This window comes from Parasteatoda tepidariorum, chromosome 2, assembly GCF_982258835.1.
Source record: "Parasteatoda tepidariorum strain Cologne lab strain chromosome 2, Ptep-v5.0, whole genome shotgun sequence".
NCBI classification, from domain to species: Eukaryota; Metazoa; Arthropoda; class Arachnida; order Araneae; family Theridiidae; genus Parasteatoda; species Parasteatoda tepidariorum.
Window position 1 is genome coordinate 91,274,722 of NC_141756.1, and position 18,630 is coordinate 91,293,351.

An 18,630-nucleotide genomic window follows, 5' to 3' on the forward strand; every position below is an offset into this window, starting at 1 on the left:
TTAAAAAATAAATAAATTATTTCTTAAATTATTCTGTTATTAAATTTCCTTCCTCTTTAATTTTTTCCCCATTTATCCTAAAAACTAATTAACTAAACTAGAAGCTAACCGAAGTAGTTAATATTAGTGAGTTTTAAGGTTCTACTCTCCAGAGAGTGCTTTTCATAAAGTTTTATTATTAGGTTTTAGCTAGTTCATGTTGTTCAATTTTTCTTTTCAAATTTCAGGAAGAAAAAAAACATTCAGCACATTTACTTCAAAAAAATTACTCTGTATCTTGTTAGTCCTCGCACATAACTCTTGACTATATTTTTTTTCCTTCAACCCATACAAAAAAAAACAATTGCTTGGAAGTTTCCATTAGTAAAAAAATAACTAAAAAACTATTTTGTTATGACTCTGCGAAAGCTGATTTTAAATTTTTTTGCCCTTAGCAAGTTGTTAGTTTTTTTTCGATGGTTCGCTGCATAACTGAACCGAATATAGTTGTTTTAACTGAATCACTTAAATTTTAAGAAAAGGCGAAGGCTACTGACCAAATCTAGCTAATGTACAAAAGTCCAGATTTATGAGCATTAAAACTGACCAAGTTCACGCAACACCTCCTGGAAGAAAGAAGATCTCAGCCCGGATCAATTTAATAGTCCGACGTAACGAACATAAACTGCGCAGTGGATGAAAAATAAGAAAGATGCGGGCTACTAAGCTGTACAGTGGTGATAAATACTAACGATGTCATTACTCTTGGACTACTAAAGAATCATATTTCTTGCTTATGTTAACCCGTGCTGAGGCCTTCTCTTTTCGAGGAGGTATTGGTTCAAGCATGTTCGCACGATAGCCGCGGAACTCAGTTCATTGCGGATACTAAGGTGTTTAGGCTATATTTTTTAAATAAAAATGTTAAAAATACAAAACAACCACATACTGTGAAACCTCTAAATTATATAAATTTTAATCAATATATACATTATGATTTGATTAACATACATTTTAATACTACTTGCATTTGGACATTACATTTAGAACAAAATAATGATCGAAATTTTTCTAAATTCATTTAGGTCTATATTGCAGTTTTTCGAAAAACAGCAGTTTTAAGACACAATTTTGAGCAAAATTTTTTTATTCTTTCCTAAACTAATAAATGTGTTATTTCCAAATTAAGATATTTTAATCCAAATAAAGAAATTTTATTCCAAATAAAAACAATTCTAAGACACACTTTTGAGCAAACCTTTGGCAAACTTATAAAATTTGTTATTTCCAAATAAAGATATTTTAATCCAAATAAAGAGATTTTGCTCCAAATAAAGACAGTTCTAAGACACAATTTTGAGCAAACCTTCAGCAAACTAATAAAATGTGTTATTCCCAAATAAATATATTTCAATCCAAATAAAGAGATTTTGCTCCAAATAAAGACAGTTCTAAGACACAATTTGAGCAAACCTTCAAACTAATAAAGTGTGTTATTCCCAAATAAATATATTTTAATCCAAATAAAGAGATTTTGCTCCAAATAAAAACAGTTCTAAGACACAATCTTGAGCAAACCTTTGGCAAACTAATAAAGGGGCCGTTCAAAAAGTACGTACACAAAAATGGAGAAATTTTAAACCCCTCCCCCCCCTTTGTACATTACCGTACATAAGGTCTTACTCCCCCCCCCCTTAGAGTACGTACATTTTATTAGTCTACCCCCCTTTTTCATAAAAATTAAAATAATTATGTTTTAAATAAAATTAAATATTTACTTAAGGAGGGTGTAGGATAAAGTCAAATTTAAATTTGGTGTATGTTTATAAAGTACGTACTTTGTATAATACCTCCCCCCCTCCCCATCGTACAAAACCGTACATAATAGCAAATCCCCTCCCCCCCTTCGGGATGTACGTACTTTTTGAACGGCCCCTAAAATGTGTTATTCCCAAATAAATATACTTTAATCCAAATAAAGATATTTTGCTCCAAATAAAGACAGTTCTAAGACACACTTTTGAGCAAACCTTTGGCAAACTTATAAAATGTGTTATTTCCAAATAAACATATTTTAATCCAAATAAAGAGATTTTGCTCCAAATAAAAACAGTTCTAAGACACAATCTTGATCAAACCTTTGGCAAACTAATAAAATGTGTTATTCCCAAATAAATATACTTTAATCCAAATAAAGATATTTTGCTCCAAATAAAGACAGTTCTAAGGCACATCTTTGAGCAAACCTTTGGCAAACTTATAAAATATGTTATTTCCAAATAAACATATTTTAATCCAAATAAAGAGATTTTGCTCCAAATAAAAACAGCTCTAAGACACAGTTTTGAGCAAACCTTTGGCAAACTAATAAAGAGTGTTATTTCCAATTAAAGAGATTCAGAAAATGAAAAATAAAATTGTTGTAACAATCTAAATAAAATGAAAGTAATATTTAAATGAAATTAAACGATGAGCAATGTCGTTCAACTTATACAGCATAAAAGTGGTTTATCAATAAAGTTTACAAAAATGACGCTGATTGTTGTTTTTATCTTCGTACAGTTTCATTAAAACACCACCCTCTCCTGCCTAATTTTTAATGATTATTTAGCTTTACATTACAGCTTTAAATTACTACGCAGCCGGCTTAAACTAATAAGCCACAAAATAATTGAACAGTTTCATAAACCAAAAATATTCTACAGTTCGGTAGTTTGCATTAATAGTTCACTCTTTATATTTTTTAATAAAATACATATCCTCGTGAGGAAAAAAAATCGTAAGATTTGCTCTATAAGATTTCATAAGATTTGGTCATAAAATTTGCTCTATGCTTTACTTACTTTGCTTAAATGATGCACCATGAAATGTTAGCTTTATATGATACTTCACCTCAGTAGACAGTAACTTTCAGTTTTTGAAGTACACCCAGAAGACTTAGCCATTTTTGAAACCTGCAAAAGATAATGATGTAATTCAACATATTAGATGGTATGGACATGAATCAACAAATGTAATAGAGATACATGACAGACGCTATATGGATTAACAATATTACGGATATAACATAATATGGCACATAAGTTTCTTGCCACTCCAAGTAAACGTCAATTTATTTAGCTGTCAAACGGGATGTATCTAGAAAAGGCAACCTTTACAACAGCTGGCTTGAGAAACAACTCAACTGAAACAGCCATGCAAAGGATCAAAAGGGTGTACTTGCAGCTCCATGCAAATCTACTTAATGGAATAATTGCAAGTGACATAGCGTGGGTATCTCGATCCTGATTGGTTGCTGAAACGTGACATTTGTTTACGTTAGCAACTGTTCTTTCCATTCTATTTCGAGAAAACCAAGCCCGTCTAGTATCAATTCTCTTAAGGAGTGCATTCTAAATTCTTTCACAAAGAATCTCCCAGAAAGACTTCAGTTCTTTCACTATATATCTACACAGAGACTTAACACAAAAACAGGTACGAAGTTTTGTGGAACATAATCAAACTAATTATGCAAGAAAGTTGCCAGGTACATAGAACAAAAATACATCACGGTTACAATGAAATACGAAAACAAACAATAAATCTAAGCCAAGTAAAAGCTGTAGTATAGTACATTTACGTCACACTTGAGCTGCACAAAATGCTATTGGCGACGGTCTGAGAAACATCCCTGAGGATGATCCGAAGACATGCCATCACAATTTTGATCCTCTGCAGAGGAGATGGCATCACCGCTTTAGTAGCCTGATGACCTGCACACGAAGTCAAGTACTTTACAGCAGAACAGTTTAGCGAGAAACAATACCGCACACCCTCGGTCCCTACGCAAACTGATCCAAGTGGTCACCCACCCGCACACTGACCGCAGTCAGTGATGCTTGACTTCGGTGTTCTGCTGGGAACCGCGTTTTAACGATCAGTCCGCTGTGGGAAGTCAAGTAAAAGCAGTAGACGAGAAAGAATTAGATCAGAAATCATTTAAATCATTTTATTAAAAATCATTAAATTAAAAATCCTTTTATGCTTCGAAATATTATTAATTTTTCGTTCTAAATAATTACAAATAATGTCTTATTTAATCTATTCTAATTCATCAACTCAGTGCAAATATTATATACTTAAATTTAATATATTATATATAATAATTAAATATAATTAAATTTAATGCTATAATTAGCTTTTTCTTAACTTGTTCAATTTTAATTTCTAGAAAATGACATCTAAAATAAATTTCGTAGAAAATTCAAAAAATACAGATTCACTCTGTTATTTATGCTCATACTTAATTTACTTATTCATGATCCTACTTACTTAAGTTAAAATATTTCGAATAAAGTACGATATTGATAAATTTTGACCAAAATAGTCGATTAAGTAACTTCAATTAAGTTATCGACTTTGTTTGTGAAAATTTCTGATGCGAACGTGAAAAGTTACTTTTACAAATTACAAAAAAATATTTTCCATTTTTTTTAATATTTTTATAAAAAATCGATTTTTTTTTTTAAATATTTTAATAAATATTTTCTTGTACTAGCTTGGAAAAATTTTCTGCATGCTCCCTTGTTTGCCATTCTTGGGGATCTATTTTAAGCTGTACATATGAGTTTGTATTCCACTTACAACATGAAAATTTCTTTATTTTTTATCTTCATCGCCTTTTCTTCTAATTGTGCTAAAATAATAGTATAAGCAAGACGTCACTGTTTTGTCTCTAAACACAGACGGTCACTTGGTTCTTAAAAATTGAATTCAAGCTCGGAAATTTTGAAGCTAATAAATCATTCCAAAAAATCCTCGTATTTTTCTTTTTTTTAAATAAAATAATTCTTACAATCCTGATTCTCCAAAATGTTTAAAATGATTCTTTAATAGAAAAGAAATTATTAATAATAATGCAATTCATTACCCTCCTACATTAAAAAATTTAATTGTGATATTTATTTTCTATGAAATCTTATCCTTGATAATTTGGAGGAAAAAAAAATCTGAATTTTTGTAAAAAGATTTCCTTTTACATGTTATGGAATTACATATTTTAATAAAGCATTCATGAAACAACTTAAACTATTTATGACCATACATGGCAGTACTTTTACTTTCGTTACTTGTACCGCCGGTACAAGTAAAAAGTACGTACTTTTACTTGTACTTCGTTACTTTTTAAATTTAGTACTTTTACTTGTACTTTCGTTACTTTTTTAGGAAAAAAGTAGAAGTATTTGTAACGGAAATATCGAATGAAATCGTTACTTTTTTCTAAAACTCGGCAAGCTTTCTTAAAAAAAAATAAATAAATAAAAAAAAAAAAACTGTGAATGCAATATATATGCATTCACAGCTAACTTCGTTTTTAAATACCTTCTGTTTCAACTTATACACACATTCAATTACTTTTTAGTAGCTCAAAGATCACAAAGCTATCTGAAACCCCGTGTTTGCTTTGTTTATGTTTGTGTTTTTAAAACGCGTTTCTAAAGAGTAAAACGATTTTAAATCAATGGTAATTTAATTAAACAAAAATAATAAACTAAAAATTAAAGTCAATAGATAAAATTTCTTTATCGTGCAAATCCATAAAAAGTTTGATATTAAAATTATATTTGATTTTAAAATTATATTATACGATTATATTATAAAACTATATTATAATATTCCTCCGAATTTAAAAATAAATTAATATCCATAACTTTCAAAATTAAAAATAATTAAATAAATGACAACAATTTTGCAAAAACATTAAAGAACATAAGAATATTATTCAATAAAATTTTAGGTTACTTTGAATTTTCGATTTCCTAAAAATGTACTTTTAAATCGTTACTTTTTTTGTTTAGTACTTGTACTTTTACTTGTACTTTTGACTCGTTACTTTTTAAAATAAGAACTTTTTACTCGTTACTTTTTTTAAAAATACTAGTACTTTTACTCGTTACTTTTTTTAAAAATACTAGTACTTTTACTCGTTACTTTTAAAAAGTAACGTTGCCATATATGTTTATGACACAAATCTCAAAGTAAGCAAGCTGACGAAAAGGGATTTTCTTCTTCCAAACAGTAAAATTATGCATCTGAAAATCTCGCATTTGCTGTATGACCCCTTCGGCGGAGGAAACAGTCAATTACAGCCATTAAATGCCTCCAGACCTCTACAGGAAACAAAAGGGATGTAGCCGAAAAGTTCCATTTGGATGCAGACATTATTAAAATACAGAAAAGCCTCCTCCTGATTCTGCTGCTGCCGTTCTGAGATTGCCTCAGGAGGATCGGATTAAAGAAAGGAAAAAGATGGCATAACTGATCTTGGCAGCAAGATATCACAGTTCCTCTTTCCGGGTAAAAGAGATCTTATTACAGGCTCCAGATTTCGGTAATTCCTTCGCCAACAAACGCCACTTCTGCTCCTTGGCGCAGGTAATTAAGCTGTCTTGTGATAAGCCATACCTGGAAGTGATACGTTATTGCTTTGCCATCAACAATTTAATTCCTGAGACACTTTTTTTTGGGGGACGTTATCGGGGCCTGTCAAATAAAGCCATTAAAGTTTCGTCCTCTGTTTAACAATCTCTAAAATCTTCGGAAGCTGGAATATGGGAGAGATAATTATCGTAAACTTATTTTCAAAAGATAACATTTTTAAATAATCTTTTCGCGTCAATCCACCCGAGCTGGGTGGTAAGATGTCTAATAAAAATGATAATGAAATGTGTTTACATAGACGCACTTTGTAGCAAACTTTGTAGCATTATAAGAACAAAAATGTATGTTTCATTAATCAGGAACACAACTTTTGATTAAATGGTAAAGTAGGATGTGGTATAAGATTTTAAGAAGCGAAAGCTTTCAGATTAATAATAAAAATCAATTACCCGCGAGGGAATACATCAGAATAAAATAATAAGTGAAACATACGATTATAATTTTAAATAAAACGGCTATTTAAAAAGAGCAAGTATCTAATTTTTCTAAATTTTTTAGAATTCAATAATTTTTTTTTCGTCTATATAGAGGAATTAAGTAGAGCATATATGTATGTACAGAGTGCAAAAAAACGGAACGCCCTGAAAAACTTTGATCTAATGATCGTATCTTACATAACGTTGAATCAAAGATCGTATCTTTGATATAATGATCGTTCCATAACGTACTAGGACTCAATGATTCGAGTGGGTCACCTTAAATATGCTTACTAATTAAAGATGACGATATTTTAAGTTAAAAAAATCTGATACAAAAATGTACTTTCTCTGAATAAACCTACCTTTCTCCGATTGACCCTCAAAATTTAGAGGGTAGCCGCAATTAGGGAAGTATGGTCCTAAAAGTTTTCTCATAAAATCGATTCGACGTTCGGACTCCTTAATGTTTATTTCAGTTTTTGCATATTTCGCTACATTTCGAGAATATTTAAGAATTGAAAAATGTATGCACACAATTATAGACTTCGTTAATCTCTTCATCAGCTCACACGACTATAGCCGCAAAAGGAGTGCTTTCTAATACTGTATTATAGCCAAAGCAAAATAAACTAATACAATAGTGTGAGGGACACTCAAAAAATTCTTAAAACAAAATAGAACACATTAAGTAATAAATCACCTAAAAAACAGAAAATAAAATGCAAGGAAAAAACATAAAACACTACTCTATAACGTGAGTAGCGAATTCAAATGAACTTACATGTACGGGAAAATTTTCAAGAATGACTTAAAATATTGTCGTAATAAGATTCACAGATTTTGTGGTCGTGTGAGCTGATGTGGTGGGTGTGTGATATATATATATATATATATATATATATATATATATATATATATATATATATATATATATATATATATATATATATATATATATATATATATATATATATATATATATATATATATATATATATATATATATATATATATATATATATATATATATATGTTAACGAAAGGGGAAAAGTAAATAATCTTCTTTTTCATGTCAGTTATTAAAATTATTAAAAGTATGTCATAACGCAGACAAAGTCATTATGTGTCGATTTTTTTTAAAAGATGCAAAAAATAAAAGTAGGCTTAGAGTATTTTTTCTAGTTTGCCCTTTAGTGAGAAATATTTATGCAAAAATTTGTGCTCTGTTTGGGACTTTCTTAAAAAAAAAATATTTTTTTGAAAAGTAGACAAAACAGGCTTTTAGTTCTCTTTAACTGTTCTACATCAGAATACTTGCTTTGATATACTTTCTTTCAACTGAAGTCAACCAATAGTAACTAATGAAACATCGCCCACAAATTATCATAATTTAAACATTAAATTTTAATCAAACGGCAATTAAAGACAGAGTACCACCTTTTTTTCCTTTAACTCCGGATTTAAAACTCCGGCTCTTTGTTTTTAAAACACGGCGCAGAACCGATTGTTACCATCATGTCTATTTTACCATCGATTGCGACTCTTGATGAAAATATCATTTTCCTCTCTAAACGAACCCAATTAGAAACTTTCAAGAGATCCATTCAATGTACCACTTCAGGCCCTTTTCACAAAACTGTGCCTTCACAGCAAGAAAATGTTTCAGTCTAATGAAAGAGGATGTGTCGAACATGCTCAGTAAAAATTAATGAGTTTTTAACGACTTAGTATAATGACTCTGAATTTCCCGTTTGCACATATTCGTTACTAATTAAATATAGATAGAGAAATTATTTTTAAAAGCCAGCAGAATAGTAAATTTGTTCAGAGTCGGTATAGACTTCCGAAATGCTTTGGCCACATCTGTTTTTTTTTTTTTTCTTCAAGCTTACACGAGAAGAGTTATTTGAAATTCTACTTCGATGCGGATGTTACATATTTTATTCTAAGGGAAAAATTAAATATTTATTTGTTTTGGGATTATAAAATTTGTTTATTACATCTACCAGAGGATCTTTATTAATTTTAACTAATCTTTTCGCAGTTTGCCATTTTTTTTTAGAAAAACATTTCTGTGTTTGTTGGTCACGCAGTAAAATTTGACGTAAAAAATTTCTCTATTTATTTTAAGCGTGTAATTAAATATTTTTGTGACTTTAAAATTTTTTTATACAGTATACCAGTGCAAATTAATTAATTTTAACGAGAATTTTCGCAATTTATTTTCCGACAGGACGGAATAGCCTGGTCGGTAGGGCGCTGAGCTCATGTCCAAAAGGTCGTGGGTTCGATACCCGCCGGCCGAAGACTCCCCGTTTGTAAATGGTGACGGATGCACGTTAAATCTGCCGAGTCGCAAAGTCCTCCATGTTTCCATAACAAATCAAAACCTCTGGGGGGTACTGATCCAGGAGTTTCCTTGTCTTCTGGATTGGTTCAAAATTACAAGGCTACGGAGTTCAACATTAGCAGTCGTAAACCCAAAAAAATTGGGTCAGCTGTTCAACGATGGATATGAAATTTATTTTCCGTAAATGGTTCCGTGTCTATTGGGCATGCAAAGTTCGTAGTGAGTTAAATTTGACGCCTAAAATTTTTCTACTTATTTTACCCGTGATGTTAAGAACATGTTTCTTTTTTTTAATGAAATTTGTTTTCTAAAACCACCTCTTCCGACTTTCATCATATTTATTATAATCACGTTGATAATTTCCTTTATTTTATAATCTTCACTGAACAGCAAATCCAGTTTTCGGTTTACGACTACTAATGCTCATCTCCTTGTAATTTTGAACCCAATCCAGAAGACAAGGGAACTCCTGGATCAGGATTTGGAAGAAATTTGCCTTCGTGGAGGACTTTTTGATGGAGCTATCCCGCATTTGCTTTACATGGAGAGTAAAACCAGGAAAACCTAGCATGGTTACCCTAACTGCAAAGGGACTCTAAACCACGATCCGTCTACCACTAAGGATATTTCACGTAAGCGCTGTAGTCGGTACGAGCCGGATGTGGAATTCGTATCGACCAGCCACAGCTGGGATTCGAACCTGGTTTACATCATGGGAAGGCAAACGCTCTATCCCCTGAGCCAACATGGCTCATTTAATGAGATTGATAAATCTTCTTACACTTTGTCTTCACCCTCAGAGAAACAGCTTTGTGTCGGTAGGTCATAATATTTGCCTTGTGTAATGCTCACCATCTAAAATTATTTTAAACTTAGGGGTAAATATTTATTTTTCTGTTTCTATAAAATTTGTTTCCTGCGTTTAACAGTTTACAGTAAAAAATTTTATATCAAATTTTGGTAAAAAGTTCTAATACTCTGTGTATAATAATAATAAAATCTATTTTTATCGTAAATTTCATATCGTAATTTTTACATTAATATTTTTAATTACTGTGAACCAGTGATTTTACAGTTAATATTTCTGCACTTCATTATTTTTTTACTGGTACTGATAGAAGTACTGGCACCAGGAGTGCCGGTACTTCTTACCGTAATTTGTACTGGAATTTTTAGCCTTGTATATCTTTACACGGATTTTCGCAAATCTTTTCACAGTTTATTTCAAATCTCGATTATTTTATATAAAGTATTTTATTAGGTATTATATTAGGTATTTGTCAAGTACTTATTTATTCTGTAACTATTAAATTTGCTACCTACATCCGCCATTAGACGCATACATCCACCAGTACATCATAATTTTTTTTTATCTCGGTAAAACGGTTCTGTGTCTGTTGAACTGGCAATATTCATAATGAGTCAAATTAGACGTCCAACATTTTTCTGTTTATTTAAAACATATTTATTAAATATTTATTTTTTTTCTGTGATTCAAAAATCTGTCTGAACTAATATGTAAACCCTCAATGCAATCCGTTCCATTCGTAAAACGTCCGAAATTTCTCGGTTTATTTTTAACATATTTGTTAAATACTTATTTCTTCTGAGATTATGAAATTTGCTTCCTATATCCACCAGTATATCTTCATATTGATTTTAACAAATCTTTTCACAATTTATTTTTCATCTCAGTAAAATGGTTCAGCGTTTGTTGGTCATGTAGTATTAGTAGCAGTCCACGTCCGATTCATTTTGCGGTTGTATCAGAGGAAAAACCTTCAATTAGTAACCATGAGCCGTGACCGCTCAAGGGATGCAGAATTTGCCTTTTAACGAGGTGAACAGGTGAAATACACACCAGATGAAATACATTTACCATATTATTAACCCCTTCCTTCTCACTCTCGTGAAAATGACGCGGTGAGGTTTCGCCCTCTATTTCTGGCTCCCGTGATATTTCCGGGCTGGAGTGTTCAGTAGTTTTTTCTAATTTTACATTTTATCATAAACATTTTATTTCTCATTTTGCACAACAGATGGCAGCACCAGGATATTTTTAAGGTAATTGTAGATAGTTAGTTTATTTTAAACTAGATGTCAGCACTAATCAAATAGCTCTAATAAAAAAATAGGCACTTTTATGAACGTTTTCTTGAAAATTAACCAATCAATAAGGAGTTAATAATAGTTCGAGTAAATTATTATTAACATTTATTGTTAAAAATAACATCTATTATCATTAGCTAGGAAAGAAAACTGTATTTAAAAAGAATAAAGTATTCACTCAACAGTGCATCATGAACCATATAAAATCATATTTTATATCTAATTTTACTAAAATCGTTACCAAAGTACTTAAATAAAAATAATCAAGCTTTTTGGTGTTCCCTTGAGCCAGAAGAACGACAAATTTCACCATATTTTGATAGTTTTGACCATACTTTTTAAATGTATGGGTGAAAACGATTTAAAACATTGGTAAATTTAATCCTTTTGAAAGTTATTCCTTAAAAATTATAAATTGTCCCAATAAACCTAAAATATTATAAGATATAAAATCATTTCGACACGAAAGCAAAATATACGTACCACCACGAAATTAAGAATTTCCTAGTAAAAAACGCGTAAAAATTGAGCTAAACAGTAAATGCCAAATTACCTTTAAATTTTTTTTTATCTAATTATTTTAAAAATAATATTTATGTGATAAATGAGGTTTTAGAAATAAATGATGTCAAAACTTCGCAGCACTTAGCCACAACAATAGCAAAACAAAGCTATTATTACTGAAATCAGTGCAAAATGTATTGAGATCAGTTGAAACAATTTTATTATTAAGAAATTTGTTCTATTGCGTCAAACTCTTAAAACGATTTCGTTCACATTTACTTACTAATAAAATAACCTTCGAATGATGGAAAGAAAAAAGATGAGTGTTATTAGAATTGAAGAATTTCATTGCAGAACTATTACCTCATCTTCTCTCCCGTTGAACAAACATGGCAAATTCATATAAAATTAAGTTACAATTTTTTGTTTTAAGAAAAGATCCACTACTTTTACTGACAATGATGGGTTATGACCAAGTCAAGTTAATATTGCCTAATCTCTTAGATACTGCGATATTGACTCAAACGCATCAACGACGCTAACAGCAGTGTTATCAACGTTTCTGTCTCATACTTTAATGCCCATTATTCAATGCTAAATCAATAGAGGACCACACATACTTAAATTAGGAAGAAAAAACTTTAAAAGCCAAGCTTTTTTAACTAAACCAAATATGGTCAACATTATAGCCATGTTGATCTACTTATGAAAATAAGAATATTTAGTATATAAAAATAAGCATATTGAGTAAACATTATAAAGTAACTCATTGAAAATTCAAAGTATACAATTATTTATAGATACAAATATTTTATATTGCAGACTATAATAATTATTTGAGTAAAATATGTAAAAATTATAGATTTAAAAAAAATTTTTGGAAATAACATTCAATGCGTTTTTATGAAAAAAACTAATAAGATAATAACAAACAATTTGATTAAATAAATACTTTAACTATTGCGCTTATAACTACTCTTTTAAGTAATGAAATGCAGTCTGTAATGTCACGTCTTATCTTACAAAATAGGAAATTAATAAAACTGAAATGTATACAAAAGCGCCATCTAGGTATAAAGAACGCATAAACATATTCTAGATGAGCAAAGACATTAAATATTCGTCGGACGCAAACCTATGTTTTAACAATGTTATTTAATCATGTATTAAAATTTGGATTCATGCATAAAAATGCATTTTTCTTTCCTTTTGCACTATATTTAATTTATTTTGATGTATTAATAAAATGTTTATTTTAGTTTGCTTATTATAGAAAATTAAAACGAAATTAATATTTAATTAGAACTAACTCACTTGTTGAAATGAATTATTTTCAGACAACTCTATCATTTTAATCATGGTCTACTTGTCTAACTCTGTAATTATTCAATTTATTTGATTAAATAGATTCTTGGATGACTTTAACTACTATTTTTAGCCCTGCGATTTAAGATGAAAATTGGTGCGTTAATTAAATTTTCTATATTTAACTAAGTTGAGTAAATCCCACTCATTCTTTTTATCAAGGAAAACAACCTATTTTAAATAGAACATTCTAAAAGCGATGTGCGAAGTTTATAAGTAAGAAAGGTTAAAAGAAAAAAGAAAGAGTTGCGTTTTTAAGAAGAAAGATATTCAATATTCACAAATTAACTTTTTTAATTCTAACTTAGACTTTATTAACTCCAAAATTAGAAGTTTGTAAAATTTACCAATCGCATATTTATTTCTTGCATCAATGCTCTTTTTTTTAACATTTTTAATAACTTTACAAAAATTTAGCCAAAACATTTTGAGGGAAATTACAAACTATAAGAAAAGATAATATATAAGAAAAAATAGCATCATAATAGAGAGATTTCGCAAAGTGATCCGGTCGTGACGACACGTTTTTGTTTTTAAATTTCTCTTGGCCTAACTGCCTACAGCGCCCTCTAACAAGACATAACGAAAACGGGTGATTCAGAAGATTTGAATAGTTTACACTCCACGAAATATTATGAAGCGTCTCTGTTATACTTTCATTTACTTCTGTACTATTGTATTTGTAACATGAATGAATGAATCATAATTCTTTGTGATTTATTGTTTTAAAAATGATTTTAAAGGAAATTACGATTTCATTACGTGGAGTTATCGTTATGAAATTTTTTCTCACTGTGCATGTATGTAAAAGCATAAAATTTTCTATTCAATACCATACCTTTTATTTCAGATTTCAGTTCTATTATTCTCAAAAACTGCTTCGGTTTGTTTATTTAATTCTGTGATGTAATGAATTCTACTCTAAACAAAGAAAAGAAAAATTCCACATTGTTAACAATCTTCCGTATTTGTATTTATTCTCCAATTGATTTAAAAGGATTAATGGTCCATAACAGCCATATAAATATGCATTTTATTCAACATAAAAATGAACATAAGAACAAAAAAATGGTGAAAAATTAAAGCAAACGTAATTTACTTTACTAAATGTACTTCAGTGATCATTAAAACACGTTATTCTTAAAGAACTAACATCTAAGCATTTCATAGAACTAAAATAAAACAAATAACCAAACGATTACAAAGAACTTCATTTACTCCATAAAAAATAATAAAAGAAAACGATAAACTCATCAATCTATCAATCAAACTAGTAGTTAGGCATTTTGCCGTAGCTTAGCGCTAATATCGTTTAGGCCAGATTTTGGCACGCATCAATTAAAAAACGTGTCCTCTTTTTATATGCTCTTATATAAGAGTAGAAACTCTTTGTTTATTTCTCTGTGAAGGGAAAAAATAAGTCAAGGGTTACGGTTAACGTTAGACAATACGCTATACAAAATCCTCAAAGTAGAATCGTCATGCAAATTTCATACAATTTTGACGCAGTCACTAAAACATTAATTTGAAGCACGTTTTTCTCAATTAAGCGCTTTAAATTAACACCGTGTAGCAAAGTTGCGAGAAATTAGCACCGTATTGTGATTAAATGAGCTAAAATACTTCTAACAGTGTAAAGTAGAATAAAATACAAATATGACTTCTATTTCAAGGTCACAAAATTTCAATTCAAGTCTCTTTTAAACTCACATAACTAGTTTAACATTTTAGATACCCGCAGCTAATTTCACTGAAACGTCAACAACACCCACAATATTATTAACCAATTTCAACACATCAACACAAATGTAAAAAAAAAAAAAAATGGGGAATATTTAAGTTACTTATAATGTTACAATCTACTGGAATTATCATAAGTTTAATTGAATTTACAACTTAATACAATTTAAATCCAATCAGATGTTAGAAGCCCTATACCTGATCAAATACTTTAGATATAATAAACTTCTTAGGCAATTTTAAAACTGAAAAAAAAAATTTTTAATTATATTGTTTAAATGTGTAACTTACATATTTCGGTGCATTTCCTTTAACCTGCATTCAGCTTATAGAAGTTTTCAACTCAATTTATATACATCTTCTGATGTTTGAAATATATTATACTTTCCTATTTGTTAATATAATCGTTAGAAAAAAATCGCAGTAAACATTTTTTTTTTACAAACTAATCGGTTGTCACTGTTGTTTAACTAATTCCTAATTCTAATACTAAATCAACGCAGTTTTTTTCTTACAAAATTGATTATATGGTTATGTTTTTTTTAGATATACGAACAAGTGTATCAAAGAATAAATTCATAGCTCTGAAAGAACTATTATTGCAATAGCGTGACCAATATCTCTACGTTTCTTTTTCTAAAACCTTACTTTCGAACATGATCATAGTTATAAATTTCCATTTTCATTAGCCAAGTCTATCAAACATTTCTCGTAAATATTTATGATGCAAAAATTTTATAGATAAATTACTGATAAAAAAACGAGATGAAACGAATATATATGCATTAAAAGAATTAATACACTTTTGTTTTTTGCATGAAACTCATAAAATATGTCTTTTTGTCATGAAACTAGAGAAAATGTTTGACAGAACACGAAAATGCAATAAAATTTCCTGATAGGTAACCGAGCATCAAGTTGTAAGTAAACAGTAAAAACTCGTTATTCTTTTTTATACTTAGATTGGCGAAATGGTTTCAAAACATAAACATTGTACACTTAAGTTTGATTGGAACACTGTCTACAAAAAAGCAGGTCACCTTGAATTACTTTTGATCTAATGATCGGATCTTCAAGTTCTAGGAATCAATCGTTTGTAGGGGAAACCTCAAATATGCTAATTAGTGCAGACGATATTTTAAGTTACGATATCAGACGCCAAAATATACTTTTCCTGAATAAATATACCTTTTTTTTCGATGGATTTGAATTTCTGAGATTCAAAATATAGGAATTAGCCGCAATCTGGGAAATATGATTGCAAGAGTTCGAAGAGGAGAGCAGTACGAAATTTGGTGTGTGAGTGTGTCGCGGTTTTTATTGAGGAAAATAAAAAATCTCGCTAACTTGCGATTTATTTCAAAGTTTAATAACGTTTTCCAATACTTGAAATAGTTCTTCTATTTTTTAATCTAACCAATTCAGAGATCGAGTATATTCAAAGCATTCTATATTAGCATAGTAATATGGAATGCATTCAATACATTCAAAGCATTCAATCCAGCATTCTATAGTGTTAAAAAAACGTAAAGAACGCCGTTTTGGGTGTTCAACTTCATGTTACATTTCGATTTGCTACGAACTTAGAAACTAGAAATTACTAAGTTGTGAGCAAAATGTAGAGGAATAACAGTTAAATTCATAGAAAAAATGCTATACAAGACGGTCTATATGCCGCAAGAATGCAACAGAGTTGAAATTTGCCATGCTGAAAGGACCATATTTGTTTATGAACTTAAAATAGAGTTATCGACCAGAAGTGACTGGGTGTTGCCGCCTTATTCTGTGAAAGTATTTAGTAAATCCCTCCTCTTTCAAGGCGATCATTAACTACCGAGATCTAACAGCTATTCCCTCGACCAAAGAACAGTCCCTTTCTAAAAGACATAATAAAAGTGTGAGGCCATAATAAGAAGCTGAGATTTCTAAATTTGGACAGACATCCTACTGGATGGCCGCACAAAGTTCGTCCATGTTTTTGAATGAGGCACTCACTCAAAAAAAAAATTTGCCGAAATAGTTTTGAAATTGTTTTTAAAGGTCTGTATCGGCATGCGACATAGTTCTTAGAGCCAGACGCCGACCACTCAAAGGCTAAGCAGTTCCTGATATTTTAATGGTCTACAACTGGTGAGCACATGGAACTCATCTGGTCAACGGCTTCTGAAAAGTAAAAATATTAAAAGGAAGGATAGGCCGCCAGTTCTCCAGACCTGAACCTTGTAGATCAATTCTGGGACCAGAGCTGGAGCAATGAGAATGTCTGGGGAAAACAATCTCAACTCGCAACCACTTCTAAACTACTTTATTTCCAAATCACTATTAAAGGCTTGTATTCTAACCACTATTTCCTACCTTCTGACCGCGATGACTATAACGCGTGATCATGAGACCACACATCGAATAATTTTTTGTTATTAGCATTATTATCAACTATCATTATTAGTTTCATTAATTATTATTGTTTTTTTTTCTTTTTATTGTTATTATTTCAGCCTATGTTGGAACCAAATTTCATTAAAATCCGCTCAATATCTCTTGATACAATAAAAAAAAAATTCTAAGAGATTCTCTTAATTTTGTACACTAGTGCATAAAAATTCATTTTTCCTTTTTTGTTGGGGGAGTATATCTTACCCATCACTGAGGTACAATGCAAAAATTATGGTAAAAAGGTACCGGCACTCAAGGTGAAGGTACCTTTTACTGTTAAATTCATTTTTACCGGAGATTGTTACAGAATTTAAAAAAAATCTGATATACGGTATTCAGCTGTAGTAATTACCTTATAATCAATGAATCACTCTAATTAAGTAAATATTATTATAAAAATTATGGTATAATATTTTACTGTATAATATTTGTACTGGTATAATATTTTACTCCAAAGTGTTGGTACTTTATACAGTAATCTGATCCGGAATTTTTTACAGTGTACTTAGAACAAGTTACTGTCTTCTAAAGCATTTAGAAATTATCCCTTTTAATATGATTAAAGAGTGAGACATTTTCTATCTTATCTAAATTAACAAAATATTTCAAGTAATATAAATGCAAACTTTTCAATTTTTGGGGGTTGTGAATATAACAAAATTTGATTTATAAAAATATTAGTATCTAAGAAAACTTATTTGCAGAATCGAAATGACGCTTTCATCATAAAGGAAATGCATTTCCTTCCCTTATTTTTTTCTGTTTGACGATTTATTGCAAAGAGTTAGTTAATAGTTGATATTAACTCAACTAAACCATTTGAACAGCGGATAACTAATAGAGCAATAAATACCGCTATCAAATCTTCTCATACCATACATAACTAAACTAAAATTCATTAAATCAGCAGAATCTGTAATTCAAACCACAGGACTTATGGCCAGTACATTCGAATACTTTATACCTATTAAGTTCCAGACGGTAGAAGTGTTGATTAGTTTCCCATTAAATTAACCGTTAAACTTTTGGGATCCTTGAATTTCGAAGTTCTGTTGAAGTTGCTATGGAGATCGTTAACGTTTACTGCTTGGCTTGCATGTTAGGGGCTCGTCGTGGGAGCGGAACAGCTGATCATGTCTTCGGGAATATCAGAGCAGACATTTAGTGCTTACGTATATTTCTGGTGACCCAATTCTAAAGGAGTGTCTTCTATTTATTATGCATGACACCCTATTGCTTTCTGTGCGGTCA

General features: G+C 30.2%; 1 protein-coding gene across 2 annotated transcripts in view; it reads right to left on the bottom strand.

Annotated features, from left to right (window-relative positions):
- Positions 1-18,630, bottom strand: part of LOC122268286 (acetylcholinesterase-like) — a 132,215-nt gene that overhangs the window by 55,120 nt on the left and 58,465 nt on the right. For both annotated transcript variants that reach the window (XM_087157731.1, XM_087157732.1), the window contains exon 3: positions 2,823-2,933. The gene's annotated coding sequence lies outside the window, so the exon portion shown is untranslated. The remainder of the gene's footprint in view (positions 1-2,822; positions 2,934-18,630) is intronic.